We start from the raw sequence: 13,684 nt of genomic DNA on the forward strand, positions 1-13,684 counted from the left end.
GAGTTTATAACATTTATACTGTTTTCTAACATTAATTAAATCTCCTATACATTGTTTGTAAATTAATTCCCAACACTGAAAACCAAGAGCAAGTATCTGTAGTGTGTGAATGATATTAAAAATATTCATGGCAGGATGAAAGAGTGTTTGGACACAAGAAAGGGTGGTGCCACTAAACTTGTAGCTCTTGAAGGAAAAAAGGAATATATATTGTGATTTTTAAATGTAATATTATATCTTTATCCACTCTCTAAGATGACCCAATCTTTTCACAGTATTTCTTTTTTAGTCCAATCACACAACTAGCATTCTAGGATTTCCTTTGACTGCCCTGTTTCTGAAACCTGCTATCTTCCTCTTTCTGAGATTCCTATTTCATTTTGCTGTAGTACTTCCTTAAGCAATTCTTTCAGGAATGGTTTGTGGGTGATAAATTTCCTCAATCCTTGGAAGTCAAAACATCCTTATTTTGCTCCCCACTTAAAATGCTAATTTGGCTGGCTATAGAACTCTAGGCTCAACATAACTGCCCCTCAGGAGTTTGAGAAGCAGGATTCCCTTGTGTTTCGGTATTTTCTGTAACTGATAAGTATGATGCCAATATAATTCTCATCCTTTGATGTAGGCTCCATTGTTTTCTTTTTGGAATCTTTTAGGAATTTGTTCGTCTTTGGACTTGTGAAGTTTCTTCAAGATATGGCTAGATATGGGTCTTTTTTAATTCATATAGATTAACACTGGGTGAGACCTTTCAATTTGAAGACTTGGATCTTTCTTTAGCTCTGGGAGATTTTATTTATTTATTTATTTTAATTGCTCCAGTCAACCAAAGGGAAACTTTTTTGAAGCCCTAGGGGTAAGGGGTTCAGGCAGGAGTCTGCCCTGCAGGTCAAGGGGGCAGTGGAGAGGCCTTAGTTGACTTCTTCTTGGGACATAGGTTGATGGTGTGGCCTCACTGCTTGTGGTAGTTGATAGCTCCGGGATACAGGTGGGCATAACACTTGTGGCAGATCATCTTGTCGCAGTTGTCCTTCTAGGCGAGCTAGCAAAGGGAGTGCTGGATGATGCCGCCCCCACAGACGAAGCACCAAGTGCAGTATGAACTCTTTCTAGATATTATCATCTGCGAGAGTGCAACCATCCTCCAGCTGTTTGCCTACAAAAATCAGACACTGCTGGTCAGGTGGGATGCCCTCCTTGTCCTGGATTTTAGCTTTGCCATTCTCAACAGTGTCACTGGGCTCCACCTTAAGTGTGATGGTCTTAGCGGTCAGAGTCTTCACAAAGATCGGCGTCTCTGCATCTCTGCGTCTGCTGGGGAAGCTGCTCAGCCACCGGGTTGAAAAGAAAGAGCAATCTACTTCTGTCATTTATTTCCTTCTCTCTAATTCCTCTATTCTCAATCTAAAACTCCTATTAGATGGATGTTGGCCCTTCTTGGTGGGTCATCTATGTGTTTCAACTTTTCCATTTCTGTCTCCTTGTCCTACATTCTGGAAGATATCCTTGACTTTTCCCTTTAACCCTTCTGTTTGTTGAGTTTTTCATTTTATAATTTTATTTCTAACACTTAGTAATTATTTTGAGTTTTTTTAAAGTGTCACCTATTTATATTTTACAGATGTACTGTCATCTCAAATTTTTCTGAGACTATCATTTGAACTTTTTTTTAAAGTTCTGTTCACTGAACTGTTTCTGTTTCTTCTAGGGTGAGTCTGTTTATTCCTTTGGGCCTTGCTGGTTTTGCTCAACTGTCTTATGACCCTTGGATGTCTTCTTATGCATATGACTATGAAGAGCCTGGTGAATTACATGGATTCTTTTCTATCACCAATCTGTCTTCAGAATGAAAATGCTGATTGCATGACCTATGTGAGGGGGCTGAGTAGGTCAATTGACAAGCAGGAAGACATCCTTCCTCATCCCCATGTCAAAGTGAGTAAGGGTCTTCTACTCTAAGCTTCCCAACTACTGCCATCCCGGGAAGTAACTTAGACACAGATTTGATGTCTGATAAGAGCTTGCTTCCTGGTTCATAGATGGCTGCCTTCTCATTATATCCTCACATGGCAGAAGAGGCAAGGGAACTCTCTCTGGGGTTACTTTTATAGGGACACTAATCCCATCCATTAGGGCTCCGCCCCCATGACCTAGTCACTTCCCAGAGGCCATACTTCCTAATACCATCAACACTGGGAGCTAAAATGTCCATATATGAATTTGGGAGGGACATAAACATTCAGTCCATTGCATTTAGTAAGAAAAAAGAATGCAAAATATCTCAGTCGTTTTTATACTGCTTACATATTGAAGTGATATAATTTTTGATATATTTTGTTTAAAATAATCCACAATAAATAGTATTGTACCTGTTTCTTTTTAGTTCTTTTAACATAGCGACAAGAAAGTTTAAAAAATATACATATGGTTCACATTATATTTCCCTTGAATGGCTGTGCTCTGGAATCTTACCTTGACCACTCAGGTCCTGCCTGCCCTCACCCCACTTTGAATTGCTCTCTTTCCCCTTTTCTGCTTTATTTTCTTCATGGTCCATAAGCCCCATCAGAACTTACACAGTTTGTTTGTTAATTGTGTATCTCCTTTGCTAGGAGGTGAGCACTGCAAGGGCAGGAATCTTACCTGACTCTATCACCCCTAACCACCCCAAAAGCATCTCATAGTAGGTACCCAACAAATATTTGTTGAATGAATGAATGCTCACACTGCTGTGCTCTCTTTTCCTTTCCCTACTAAAGACACATCTGGAGAAAGCAGAGGATAAAAAACAGAGGGATGATACCCTCTCCTACAAAGCAGAAGCTGACAAAATAGGCAAGATAGGTACTGGATAGTGAAGACAGGGAATGAATGCATAGTGGCACATTTAAATATTGGTCATCTCTTTGTGGCCATCAGCTAAACCATGGGACAGCACGACTGTACAAAAGATATTAATGTATAATTGTTCCAAGACCTGTCTCTCTTTCTGCAGACCAAAGAGGACTCCAGTTTTGCCTACTCAGTTTCTTTCTCTCCCTCACCCTCCAAGATGGAGGGAAGATGGGTGTCAGAAATATTCTTTTGAACTCTTGTCATGCAGAATCAAGAGGAAATGGGGAGGCAGAGAAGGACAGGAGACACAAGGACAGGGGCAATTTTCTGAATAGTTGAAAATAAAGGAGTGCAAAGAATTGCACTGTGTGAGGAAAGTAGAAGGAAAAATGAAGGGCAATTTTAAGGATTGCTATAGTGTATGTATCCCCTTGAGGATATCTGAAAAATTGAAATAAAAAACTTAAAATTGTGAAATGTCTTTTAGGTGACATATTACATGTCTCATTTGACATTTCTGAGCCTAGACCACATGGTTGATGATTATATGTTTAGACCATTTACAGTAAATGTAAGTAATAAAAGGCAGAGGTTATCATATCAGATTTTTTAAAAATTCATCCAATTACATATTGTCTAAAGAAAACCCACTTTAAAGATGATGTAGATAGATTAAAATGAAAACGATGGAAAAAGATATGCCATGCAAATACTAATTACAGAGAGCTAGAGTGGAATACTGTCAGACCAAGTAAACATCAGAGCAAGGGATATTAATTAGCATAGATAAAGAGAGACATTTCATAATGATTAAGGGATCTTTCATAAGACGACATAAAATTCCTAAATGTCCATGGATTTAATAACACAGCTTCAAAATATGTGAAGAAAAAACTGACAGAACCAAAAGGAAAAATACGTAAATCTAAAATTGTAGTTGGAGAATTCAAAATTCCTATTGTAATAATTGATAAAACAAGCAAACAGAAAATCAATACGGAGGGGGAGGAGGGTTGTCAAATGTGTGAGGGGTATAAATGATAAATGTCTAACTATTACATTGTTTTGTACACCTGAAACTAATAAAAAAATATTTTTTAAAAATCAGTAAGGATATGGAAGACTTGAACAACACCATTATGTTAAAGTAATTGACATTTATAGAACACTCTATTTTAAAAATACCGAAACACACATTCTTTTTAAGTGCACATGCAATATTTACCAAGATAGAATATATTCTGTGCCATAAAAGAAGTCACAAGAATTGGAAAAGAGTGATGTCTTTCACAGTGTATGCTCTGACAAAAATGGAATTAAATTAGAAATCAAAATCAGAAAAATATCTTTAAAAATTCCCAAATATTTGGAAATTAAACAACACACCTTCAAGTAACTCATGGATCAAAGAAGAAATCACAAGGGAAATTAGAAAATATTTTCAATTGAATGAAAGTTAAACCACAACACATCAAACTTTGTGGGATGCAGTAAAGCAGTACTTAGAGGGAAGTTTTTGGCACTAGATGTATATGTTGGAAAAAGGGAAAGGTGTAACTAAGCCTTTCATCTCTAACTGTGAAATGAAAGACAGTGTTTCTTATTAAAGGCTTTCATTCTTTCTCTCTAGATAGGAGACTAGATGGAATACTGGAAAGATGTTGGACTTCACAATCTGACAAATTTAAGTTCAGTTGCTGGCGTTGTTCTTTTTTAACTGTATTATTTGGGGCCGCTTGCATCTTCTCTCAGCCTTAGTTTCCTCATTTGTGAAATTGTGTTAATAATACCTATAGTTCTGAAAAGCTGAGAGGATTAAATGTGCCTTTGGCACATGGGGGAGAAGGGGTGTCACACAATAGGTGTCATACTTGCCCAAAAATGAGGGCAATCTGTGGGTTAGGGCACAACAATTAGTCAAAGTAGATCTAAAGAGGAGCCATGTAGGAAAAGTTGCAACCTCTGAGACACAGAATCAACTAGCATGTTGGTAGAGAAACTTAAACTGCTGAGTGACCTAAATCAAGATCTATAGAGTCCAGTAATGAGATAATTTCTAACCTTGTACTTCTTTTTGTTTAGTATTTGTGTTAACATAGCATCCTAGATACTTTGCTCAATTTTTTCTGGTTATTTTTTGGTTCCAATGATGTTGACATCTGGCATAGTCCGTGAGCCTCTCTTTTTCTGAGAACCATGCCTCCCCCGTCTACATGGTGGTAGTTGTTCTTGCTATTATTATTATTTAATCCTTCTAAAGCACCTAGTATGTACCTGGTACTGCTCTAAGCATTTTACAAGTATTAACTCTCTTAATCCTCCTATACCCCTATAAGGTTGGCACTGTTATTATCCCCATTTACAGATGAAAAAGCTAAGGCACAGAAAAACCAAGCAAGTTGTCCATTATTAAATTAGTGTTCACAAACTTTTTTTATCTCAGGACCCCCTTAAAGATTATTAATGACTCTAAAGAGCTTTTGTTTACCTAGGTTATACTATTAATAAAGACTATATTAGAAATAAAAACTAAGAAATATTTAATGTATTTATTAATTCACTTAAAATGGTAATAAACCCATCACATACTAACATATATAATATTTTTATGAAATGTAAATATGTATTTTTATAATAGTGAGAAGAGTAGCCTTGTTTTACATTTTAAAATCTCTTTAATGTCAGGCTTAATGAAAGACTAAGCCACCTAGAGTCTCACATCTGTTTTTGTGTTCAATCTGTTGTGATATCTCATGTCATGCAGCCGCTGGAAAATTCCACTGTGCACTCTTCAGAGAATGAGTGAAAAAGTCAAATATCTTACTATTACTATGAGAATAATTTTGTTTGTTTTTAATAAAAATAATTTTGACATCGTGGGGTCCCTAAAATGGTTTAAGGGACTCCCAAATCCCCAGACATAGTTTGAGCATCTCTGGGTTACGTGAGTCCTTTAAGAACTGATTTGGTACAGCCTGTCCCCATTTCCTGGCCACCATACCATGTTTCCCCGAAAATAAGACCTAGCCAGACAATCAGATCTAATGCATCTTTTGGAGCAAAAATTAACATGAGACCTGGTTTTATTTTACTATAATATAAGACCAGGTCTTATCTAACATAAGACCTGGTCTTATATTAATTTTTGCTCCAAAAGACGCATTAGAGCTGATTGTCTGGCTAGGTCTTATTTTCAGGAAAACACGGTAGAGTAATTTAAAGTTGGGCTCTTCACTCAAATATTGGGCCAAAGAGCCCTTTGCTACCAATGTTATGCTTGGGACCAGCAGGCTGGAACTCAGAATCTTTTATGCGATGGATGGTCTAACTTGGGAGCCAAGTTTTTTTTCTAACTGGCCAAAAGCCCTTCCACCATGAGTTAGTAATGAAGCCAACCTACTGAAAGAAGCAGAGATAAATGACGAGGGAACATCCTGACCATGTTCAAATCTGTGGTTTTCACTGTACCTGAAGCTCGAACACTTTTTTGTCCTTAAGTCTGGGGTTCTCTTTATTTTCTTTATGATGAATCCTCCTTTTGGCTGAAAAGTAGTTGGAGCTGGGTTTCTATCACTTTTGGTTAAAAAAGTCTCAACGTAAAACCTATGTAATTTTACTAATCATTGTCACCCTAATAAATTTTTTAAAAAGTCTCAATGAAGACTGTATTGATTGTCTTTTTCTCAGGTTTTTTTCCCCCCTTCTTAATTGGAAAAAAGGGAACAAAAAATGCTGAAGGACACTAAGAAAGAGCTCAATAAGAGACAATCCTGACTGGACTAACCATAATCTGGAAAAGGTTAGAGTGCGGCTGATGTGTGAATTAAGTATTTCATGTCTTCCTCTGTGACAAACCTTAAATTTCTTTTGACAGTGTCAGTAAATCTGACTCCACATTCAGTCACAATACCATTAAGGTCCCTGCCTCCCACCCCTACCCCAGGAGGTGGCACTTTTAACTTCTCAAGTTACCGGTACAAACAACCTTCTTCTCCAAGTCACAAAAGACTAGCACTGTTGATTCAAACCTGTACAATTTTCAATAAAAGGCTTAGTGGGCACTGCATTCAATATATTCTCAGTGACCTACAATGCGGGACCTTCCTGCTGCAGTTACGTAAAAGGACATAATTAGAACTACAGCCTAGAGATCAAGTTTTTTGAGCTCTATGTATACAATGAAAAGGAAAGGCACACTCGCCCACTTACTTCTTTTTAATGTGATTTTTATAAATGTTCATGTTCTAAATACACTGGTGCTAAGGTTCTAGAAAATTATATAATGTATTAGGACTGCATTACCCCAGGCTCAAACGTCTTGAATCATCTCCTCTCTAGAAACACACATTTAATTGCTGTTCAAGGACCAAAGGTTTTTGAGGAATGCAGTGCCATTCTGTGGGTCTATTTGTGGCTGTCTTTACAATTACATGACCTCAAAGATAGAAAACTCAGATAAGCAAGCAGCAAGAGCAGAAGGGTTGCAAATGTGGGAAAAACTTTCAGAGTTATGCAACTGGTAACATCAGTAACACACTTTTGAATTGAAAGCACAGTGGTGATATAAGATCCAACAAAAGCCGACTTCCATTATTACAAAGAATGTGAAGAAAGAATTGTCCCTATACAGTGCAAAAGATAATCTTGGTGTTCCAAGTTCACTGTTTTGAACTTGTGCAAAATTTTTTAACTGATATTTTAATCAAAAAAATTACACTTGATTTGAATAAAACCACTACTAAAACTGAAACCCATTTTAGTTTTCTTGCATCACTTTTTTGTTTTCAAATTTGTCATTCTTCTTCCTTTCCTGAACTACATCCAGAAATTTTTCAGTGGATTTTTGTTATCCTGGAGTGAAAAGAGATTGGCAGTGAGAGCTAAAAGATCAAAGGTCACACCTTAGCACTACCATTTCCTAACTGCAGAGGCTCAGACAAATAAAAAGTAAGTATAACGTTCTCTTCAAATACTGACAGGGAGATAAAGTGAATATATATATATATATATATATATATATATATATATATATATATGTACTTAAGATCACTTTGGATGCATATTACTGAAAACCTAATGATAAATCAAACTGATTGGCTCACATAATTGGAAAGGCCAGAGGTAGGACTAATTTCAGGTGCAGCTTAATTAATCACTGATTTAAAAAAATTCTGAGATGTTCTAAATTAAATTACAGTGGCCAGAGAGTGAGAGAAAGAGACAGAACTGTGTAGTCTGTTAACAGATGCTAACCAACTAACAAAAGACTTCTCACATTCCTGTTTGGCCTGTTGGAAATTGGAAATAATTTCCAGGTGGCTATTTCTGCAGATTATTTTAGCCAGGCACCACCTAACTCCAGGAGCCTCCACTTGTTTACACAAATGGTTTTTCCAGACTGATGTTTGAGCCACTCCAAATGAGCCAACATTTCTTTATGCAGACTCTGCTATCCCACAGCTGGCCAGGCTTCACCTCCCTGCACCCCTTCGCCTATGTAAATTCTTTCAAATTACCTCTTTCTTCCCCCTGCCCCCTACTTGATGTATAAAAAAAAACAAAAAATAAAAACCAAAAAAAAAATGCTTGCAAAACTCCAGGATGAAAAACATGCTGTCTTTTCTACCTAGCCATGTTGCTGCTGGTATATACTCCATGCGCCAAGACCAGTCCTCTTTCTGGCTAGTATTTTTGGCTCAACAAAACTTTATTTATAAAAAGACTTTCAGCTGTGGACGTTAAAAAATGTTGTGCTTAACAGCATCTCTAATGAGGTCTCCAGGGACTTGGTTTTTCTTAGGGTACCAGTTAGCTATACCCTAAGGTAGGTGCCCCTCAGGTAGCAAGATGGTTGCCAAGAGCTCCTGGGGCTACATCCTTTTCAGTCATATTCAACAAAAGAGGAGGAGACTCTTTCAGCATCTTCTATACAAGGATAGATTTTCTTTTCCAGAAGTCCTAGCAAACATTTCACCACATCCTGGCTCTTGATGGGGTTACATATCCTCTCTGAACCAACCCATAAAAGCATGGGAGTAGCATTTGCTGAAAATCTTAGTCAAATTTGGCAACCAGATATATAAAAACATGGAATCTATCCCACCCAAGTCACTTGATTGGAAAAAGTGAGGAATTATGAGAAAGAAGGAAGGTGGGAAATGGATGAAGAACCAAGACAACGTGAGAATGTGCCTGTAAGTGGGATGATGAGTAAACTGAGGTAAATTCCATCTCTAGGTTTCGTGGAGGATACATATGCTTCCAAGGATTAAGGATTGGCTGGTACCCTTGCCAAATAGATGTCTAGAATGTTCCATAGCATCTTAAATACTTGAGATTGTATCACCATTACCCATCCTTGCTTTTCTATTGAAGGGCACCAAAGTTTTGCCACCCTGAAGCTGTCTTTTTGGGATATTGATTTTAAGCTTTCTTTAAAAACAAAAGACTCAGAAAGAATCTCTGACCACACACCCTTTCCTGCCCAAGAGATTCAGACAGAAAAACCTGCTTCAGGAAGGAACTCTTAGGATGTTCGCTTTAGCCTAATCTAGCTTGAGTATGCTAAATAGGAGGGCTTCAGTCAGGGGCCTGTTAGCTAGTACATAGCCCTGTGTCCCATTGTTTCTGGGTTGCCTAGCGAGAATTGGCCTGCTTTGTATGTTCTGCTCTTCCTCAATCACCTGCAAATCGCCCATTCTCACTTCTGAAATCTAAGGCCCCTTTTCTCCATTGTCCAAAATGTCATATATACCCAGTGTTGCCTCACTGTCTTTGTAATTTTCATGTTTACATGAATTCCCCATGTGCATGTATTAAAATTTGATTGTCTCCTGTTAATCTATCTCTGTTAATTTGATTATTAGCCCAGTTAGAAGAACTTAGAAGGTGGGAGGAAAAGTAGTAATTTTTTTATCCTCCACATCTAGATTAAAGCCACCTACTGATATTTTCCATTATTTTGCATTTGTCTTCATCAGCTAAATATTGAGTTAACCAAAAGAGCTGTTATATGCAAACTAAAAATTCCATTGTCCATACAACCTCTTGATAATTTATTAAAAGTTAAATAAGATCAGTACCCACTAATTACACTTTCTCATTTATTATTAACTTTCATTGCTTGACTTTGGTTCTGTTTCCTAGACACAATTTTCAAAACAATACCAAAAATGACAGCATTCTATGTAATTCCAGGGTAACACCATTTTTCTAAAAGCCTTTGATGTGGAAATCTACCAAAGGCTTTTTGAAAAGCCAAATAAGGTCTGCTGGTTCCACTTTGTCCTTTTGTCTATCTGTACATTTGAAGAACTCTAGTAGATAAATTGGATATGATTTGCCTTCATAGAAACCATGAATGAGTGTTCTGTGATTTTTTTTTCCTACCCTTTAACTCACCCTGTTTTCTTATTATACCACTTAGCTGCACCTTTGAGATATTGAATTAGTTCAGTTTACACATCCATCTGAATTAGATTTGTCAATTCAGTCCAACACATATTTTTTAAGGCATTCAATACCATGTGTGAAGCACAGCACTAGATGCTCAGGGTGAAAAAATAAATGATGCACCCGAAACTAATAAACAAAAAATGTTTATAACAAAACTAAATAAATAGATGAATCTTTGTCCTTGAGGAGCTTAGAATCTAAATAGGAAGACAGATTGAAAAATAACTTAAAACAATAACAATTTTAAAAGGCTAGTGCTAAGATAGTACAGTTGACCCTTGAACAACATGGGGGTTAGGGGCACTGACCCCCCACATAGTCAAAAATCCACGTGTAACTTTTGACTCCCCCAAAACTTAACTGCCCTTGGTATGCATTCAGGATTGGTTCCAGGATCCCAGCAGATAGCAAAATCCCAGGATGCTCAAGTCCCTGACATAAAATGGTGCAGATCCATGCGTACAGACAGCCCTCCACATCTATAGACTTCCAACTGTGGATCAAAAACAGTACAGGTATTTAGTGGGGGGAAAAAAATCCACATATAGGTGGACCCTTTCAGTTCAAACGTGTTGTTCAAGTGTCAACTGTATTCGGTAGTGGTGAAGAGTGTGGATTCTAGAGAACCTTTTCTGGAAATTTCAGAAAAGACCAATCCATCCCTGGTGTTTTAGTTTTTATGAGCCAATAAGTTGCCCTAACTCCCTCCTTTTTTAGAAATTTTAAGCTAGATGGAAGTGAGTAAAATCAGTGAGTTTCTGTCACTTGCAATCCAGAGTCCTAAATTTACGTTCTATTCTTCCCCCTGCTCCCTCCATCAGTGAATTGCACTCCATCCACCTGGTCACTTAAGCTGAAAACCGGAGTCATTTTCTACGTTAAATGTGTATTCCATTTTCTGTTACTCGACTCTGTTCCTTCCTTTTTCTACTATGCATAACCATCCACCAAAGCCCCTACCTAGGCTCATCTTTCTGGAAATACAATATGGAAGTGGGGTTTTCAAAATCATGAAGAAAAGGAAAATTCTGTTTACTCATATGCTTTGCATATAAGATAGTGTTTCCAAGCATTTTTCTGTATCTCCTAAAGCCGAAAAGGTAAAGAGAAATGAAAATGCATGTGTCGTCCCCATCACCTCTGCTTTTCAACATAGTGTTGGACGTCCTTGCCAGAGCAATCAGGCAAGAGAAAGAAATAAAAGACATCCAAATTGGGAATGAAGAAGTTAAATTGTCACTCTTTGCAGATGACATGATGCTATATATAGAAAACCCTAAAGACTCCACCAAAAAGCTATTAGAAACAATCAACGAATACAGTAAAGTTGCCGGCTACAAAATCAACATACAAATGTCCATTGCATTCCTATATACTAACAATGAAATCTCAGAAAAAGAAATACAAAAACAATTCCTTTTGCAATTGCAGCAAAAAGAATAAAATACCTAGGAATAAACAACCAAGGATGTGAAAGACCTATATGCTGAAAACTACAAGACATTTTTAAAAGAAATTGAAGAAGACACAAAGAAATGGGAAGACATTCCGTGCTCATGGATTGGAAGAATCAACATAGTTAAAATGGCCATATTACCCAAAGCAATATACAGATTTAACGCAATCCCCATCAAAATCCCAATAGCATTTTTTAAAGAAGTAGAACAAAAAATCATCAGATTTGTTTGGAACCACAAAAGACCCCAAATAGTCAAAGCAATCGTAAGAAAAAAGAACAATACTGGAGGTATCACACTCCCTGACTTTAGCTTGTACTACAGGGCTACAATAATCAAAACAGCGTGGTATTGGCAGAAAAACAGATACATAGACCAATGGAATAGAATTGAGAACCCAGAAATAAAACCACATAAATATGGACAGATAATTTTTGACAAAGAAGCTAAAAACATACAATGGAGGAAAGACAGCCTCTTCAATAAATGCTGCTGGGAGAATTGGATAGCCACGTGCAAAAGAACGAAACTGGACTGCTATCTGTCACCATGTACCAAAATTAATTCAAAATGGATCAAAGACTTAAGCATAAGACCTGACACAATAAACTGTATAGAAACAAACATAGGTACTAAACTTGTGGACCTTGGGTTCAAAGAGCATTTTATGAATTTGACTGCAAAGGCAATGGAAGTAAAAGCTAAAATAAATGAATGGGACTATATGAAACTTAAAAGCTTCTGCACAGCAAAAGAAACCATCGACAAAATAAAGAGGCAGCCAACTAAATGGGAGAAGATTTTTGCAAACAGTGCCTCCGATAAGGGGCTAATATCGAAAATACACAAGGAACTCATGAAACTCAACAACAAAAAAGCAACCCAGTTGAAAAATGGGCAGAGGACCTGAAGAGACATTTCTCCAAAGAGGAAATACAAATGGCAATTAGACATATGAAAAAATGCTCAACATCACTAATCATCAGAGAAATGAAAATAAAAACCACAATGAGATATCACCTCACCCCAGTCAGAATGGCTATCATCAACAAAACAAATAGTAACAAGTATTGGAGAGGCTGTGGAGAAAAAGGAACCCTCATACACTGTTGGTGGGAATGCAGACTGGTGCAGCCGTTATGGAAGGCAGTGTGGAGGTTCCTCAAAAAATTACGAATAGAATTACCATATGACCCAGCAATCCCTCTCCTGGGTATCTACCCAAAAAATCTGAAAACATTTATACATAAAGACATGTGTGCTCCAATGTTCATTGCAGCTTTGTTTACAGTGGCCAAGACATGGAAACAACCAAAATGTCCTTCGATAGATGAATGGATAAAGAAGTTGTGGTATGTATACACAATGGAATACTATTTGGCGGTAAGAAAAGATGAAATAGGACCATTTGTGACAACATGGATGGATCTTGAGAGTATAATGCTAAGAGAAATAAGTCAGACAGAAAAAGCAGAGAACCATATGATTTCACTGATATGTGGTATATAAAACAAAAACAACAAAAGAACAAGACAAATGAGAAACAAAAACTCATAGACACAGACAATAGTTTAGTGGTTACCAGAGGGTAAGGGGGGAGGCGGGTGGGAGATGAGGGTAAGGAGGATCAAATATATGGTGATGGAAGGAGAACTGACTCTGGGTAGTGAGCATACAATGGGATTTATAGATGATGTAGTACAGAATTGTACACCTGAAATCTATGTAATTTTACTAACAATTGTCACCCCAATAAACTTAAAAAAAAAAAGAAAATGAATGTGTCAAAGTACCCAGGACAGTGATTGGTACCTTGAAAGATATGAAAGACGTCCTCCACATACCTGGAGAAAAGAAACATTCTTATCACCAGAGACGGGAATCAAGGATGAGGGAAATCTATACAAATGAATCTTGTTAACCTAACCCTTATTTTC

General features: G+C 37.2%; 1 pseudogene; it reads right to left on the bottom strand.

The window, feature by feature from the left end:
* Positions 1–889: 889 nt before the first annotated feature.
* Positions 890–1,370, bottom strand: LOC109453985 (ubiquitin-ribosomal protein eL40 fusion protein; annotated as a pseudogene).
* Between the last annotated feature and the right edge of the window lie 12,314 nt (positions 1,371–13,684).

This window comes from Rhinolophus sinicus, linkage group LG03, assembly GCF_036562045.2.
Source record: "Rhinolophus sinicus isolate RSC01 linkage group LG03, ASM3656204v1, whole genome shotgun sequence".
NCBI lineage: Eukaryota > Metazoa > Chordata > Mammalia > Chiroptera > Rhinolophidae > Rhinolophus > Rhinolophus sinicus.